The sequence below is a fragment of the Staurois parvus genome, unplaced genomic scaffold, assembly GCF_062004578.1.
Source record: "Staurois parvus isolate SC_StPar_1 unplaced genomic scaffold, SC_StPar_1.0 ptg001076l, whole genome shotgun sequence".
Taxonomy (NCBI): domain Eukaryota; kingdom Metazoa; phylum Chordata; class Amphibia; order Anura; family Ranidae; genus Staurois; species Staurois parvus.
Genome location: NW_028318872.1, coordinates 245,368 through 249,527, shown reverse-complemented (window position 1 = coordinate 249,527; position 4,160 = coordinate 245,368). Strand labels below are relative to the sequence as shown.

Genomic DNA, 4,160 nt, shown 5'->3' with positions numbered 1-4,160 from the left:
GCTGGGCATGGTGACCAAGGCAACCTTTAAAAGTGGCATACCCTGTGCCACAGTGGGCAGTGAGTGTCAGGTAGAAGACTGGAGTGAGGAGCCTGGGAGGGGGTCCCAAGAAGAGGATCCCACCTGAAGGCAGGATTCTGTCCCATTGTCTCCTTGGGTGGAGCAGGGAAGGAGCCAGCCCAGCGTAAGAGTCCTGAAGGCAGCCACCAACCCACTAAGCAAATGGGGAAAGACAGAGTGAGTACCCCCTGGGCCAGATAAGGGGAGAGGGTGGTCAGGTGCAATACCCAACTAATCCTCATCTGGGACCATTTTAAGTCTAGAGCTCTTGGGCCCCCTTGACCAGGGATACCCTCAAGGCAGCTGGGTGAAGAGGAGGATTCATCTGGGGTCTGAGGAGGTACACCAAAGGGTCTTTGGTGCTCTTCAAGGAAAAAGACTGTTGCTATCCACATTTTTGTACATAGTTGCTAAGGAGTTTGTCCTCAAAGTTCTGCAGTTCCTCCAGCATCCCCTATACTCCTAGACCCCATCCAAGTTCTAAACCCCTTAATAAAATCACAAAAAACCAAGCCCAAGAACTGTTTAGTGACACCTGTGTGAAAAGTGTGCAAGAAAATGCATTTTTCCTGGCTGTGCAGAGCTTAGGGGGACCCAAAACTCAGCAACTCCTAAGGGGGTAGTGCTACATATGCAAAGTACAGTAAACCCATCAACCAATCACACTGTAACTTTAATTGCATGACTGTTAGACCTCTTTCTCATGGGTGGCCCGATCGGGTCCACCTGTCCATTTTTCAAGCCAACCTGATTGGACCATCCATTGCTCTCTATGGGGAGGTAGATGTAAATGGACCGGTTATCCATTTACACTAGCCTGAATCTGATCCAATCCACTAAAAACAAATGGATCACGGATCCGTTCCCCATCTGTCTAGTGGATCTGATGATGGTCGGATGTAAACGGACAGGTGGTTCATTTGCATCCGACTGGCCTATAGAGAACAGAAGCTGTGTCCGTGTCCGCTCTGCACAAACATGGAGACCTGTCATCCGCATGCTCAGTAAGGGTCAGCTGACAGATCCCCCGCAGAGCAGACAGATCCGGCTTTATGGATTACTGGACATTGTACATTGTTTTCTATCTAAATAAATAAGCTGACAGAGTTTCATCTTCTCACTTTACTCTTCTGCTGTCAGCAATGGCATCTTCTCACCTGAAGGAGGAGCTGGAATGTTCCAAAAGCGATCTGAACACTTAACTATGGACCTATAACTATGAGTCTCGGCCTCGCCTTGTGTAGGAATGTGCAGAACTGGCCACACAGGGTAATACGTGGCAGAGTATTTTTCTGTCATTTCCTTCTGCTGTCAGCAATGGCATCTTCTCACCTGAAGGAGGAGCTGGAATGTTCCAAAGGCTATCTGAACACTTAACTATGGACCTATAACTATGAGTCTCGGCCTCGCCTTGTGTAGGAATGTGCAGAACTGGCCACACTGGGTAATACGTGGCAGAGTATTTTTCTGTCATTTCCTTCTGCTGTCAGCGATGGCGTCTGCCGATCTGAGAGATGATCTGAAATGTTCCGTCTGTCAAAACATTTTTTCAGATCCAGTAACCCTGAAATGTGGACACAACTTCTGCCGGGTCTGTATTGGCCGTGTGCTGGATACACAGGAGGGGTCTGGAGGTTATTCCTGTCCTGAATGCACAGAAGTCTTCAAGAAACGCCCCGTCCTTCAGAAGAACAATACTCTGTGTAAGATAGTGGAGACCCTCCAGACCACACAGGGTGCTCAGGACAAAAGCGGGGTCTTCTGTACTTACTGTATCCACATTCCTGTACCGGCTGTGAAATCCTGTCTGCATTGTGAAGCTTCTCTGTGTGACAACCACCTGAGAGTCCACAGCAAGTCACCAGAACACGTCCTATGTGACCCCACCACTTCCCTGAAGGACAGGAAATGCTCCATCCATAAGAAGATCCTGGAGTATTACTGCACCGGGGACTCCACCTGTATCTGTATGTCCTGCAGGCTGGATGGAGAACATTGGGGACACCAGATGGAGACTCTGGAGGAGGCCTCTGAGAAGAAGAAGAAGAAACTGAGGAATGTTCTGCAGAAACTGATGACAGAGAGAGAGGAGATGGAGAAAAGAGTCCAGAGTCTGCAGGAACACAGGAGGAAAGTACAAGGAAAAGCAGATGATGAAACCAAGAGAGTCACTGCCCTGTTCAGAGACCTCAGGAGACGTCTGGAAGACCTGGAGAAGAGAGTCCTGAGGGACATCTCTGGGTGGGCAGAACAGGTCTCCTGTCCCATGTTGGATTATATTCGGGATCTGGAAATAAAGAAGGAGGAGCTGTCCAGGAAGATGAGGGACATTGAGGAGCTGTGTAACATGACGGATCCACTGACTGTCCTACAGGAATCAGACACAGGTGACTTGTGTGATACTGAGGATGGAGATGATGAGGACAGAGAGAGACATGAGAACCTCCTCCATGATGGAGGGGATGTGGATGGGGGGATCTCACACACATTACACACGGGTTTATCTGATATCATGTCTGGGTTCAATGTACAGAAATGTACAGGCACACATGTCTCTCCACAGTCTACTACAAAGGGCAAAGGTCCCATCAATGCTCCACCATCCAGGCCAACCCAACTCTTCTCCACCATACAACACTCACGCCGCCAGGCTGGGGGACCAAATATTGGGGCTGTAGAGCAAACATGGGGGGTGTCGGGGGTTACAGGTATATTACTGGATGTGAGGACAGCTGGTAATGATCTACATATATCAGATGACGGGAAAACTGCCTCCTTCTCATCATCACCTCAGAATTGCCCAGAAACACCAGAGCAATTTCATTTTGCTCAGGTGATGAGCATTCAGAGTTTCTCCTTCGGGAGACATTACTGGGAAGTGGATGTCGGGAGGTCGCTGTTCTGGAGAGTCGGGGTGTGTTACCCCAATATAGACAGGAGAGGAGATCAGTCATGGATTGGAAATAATAAGAAGTCCTGGAGTTTGCAGAGGAGGTGGGGGGGGACTCAGTGCTCAGCGATACATGACAGTAATAAGACCCCATTACCCGGCGGTGTCTCCAGTACCAGAGTCAGGATAGATCTGGATTATGAGGCCGGGCGGATCACCTTCTATGAACTGTGTGACCCGATCCGACACCTCCACACCTTCACCACCACCTTCACTCAGCCCCTCCATGTCGGGGTAGGTGTATGGGATGGCTGTATAAAGATATGTGGGAGGAGCCAGAAGTGAGAAATCTGCCCCGAGCCTGGTGACATCACAGGGTGGAGAATGTGATTTATAAAATGCTCAGCCAATAGGGGAAAGCAGTGGAAACAAAACAACATTACCTTTTTTTGGGGGGGGGGGGGGTGCAGGCTTTAGGAGGTCTTCATTGTCATCCTAAACCTCACTTCACTACATGTGTGACCACCAGGAACAAGCATGCAGGAGGTCAGAGCATTCAGGCTTCACTGGCTGCATGCTTGTTCTGGGTCGGTGGAACACAACGTAGCGTAGTCAGGATTGGAGTAGCAGCCCTAGAACCTGCACCTGCATTTACAGCCAAAACATTTTTTTTTCAGTTTTGAACAGAGTGGGAAAGAATTAGAACCCCTGTCAGGTTTCACATCTATCTGGGGCTCCATTGGAGAGATTTCCCTCTACTTCCTGTCCTGGAGACAACGATTTACCAGACAGGAAATGAAAGTGACTTTCCAACAGCGACAAAGACAGAAATCAAAGTGTTTTTCTACTGTAGAGAGGGGGAAGGCCAGAACCCCAAGCAGGTTTTCTTTCTGACCCACATGGAAGAAAAATATATTTGAAATGCTACAATTTTGGCCATATTCAATATATAAAAAAAAAAAATTATATATATATATATATATATATATATATAAATGCCTTTTTATTACAAAATATATGAAAAATACATTTTCAAATATACTGTATGTCTTTAAAAATACATTTAATCTTTTGGAATGCATTTACAAATATATGTAAGAATATATGTTAAAAATTACTATTTTATATGTTTAAAAAAAATCTGAAAAATATATTTAAAAAAAAATGTTTATACATTATGTAATATATAAAAAAGCATTTCAACATGCAG

At 46.6% G+C, this 4,160-nt stretch overlaps 1 pseudogene; it reads left to right on the top strand.

Moving 5' to 3' along the window:
• The first annotated feature begins 1,508 nt into the window (after nucleotides 1-1,508).
• LOC149440533 (E3 ubiquitin/ISG15 ligase TRIM25-like) lies at nucleotides 1,509-3,920 on the top strand (annotated as a pseudogene).
• The last annotated feature ends 240 nt before the right edge of the window (nucleotides 3,921-4,160 follow it).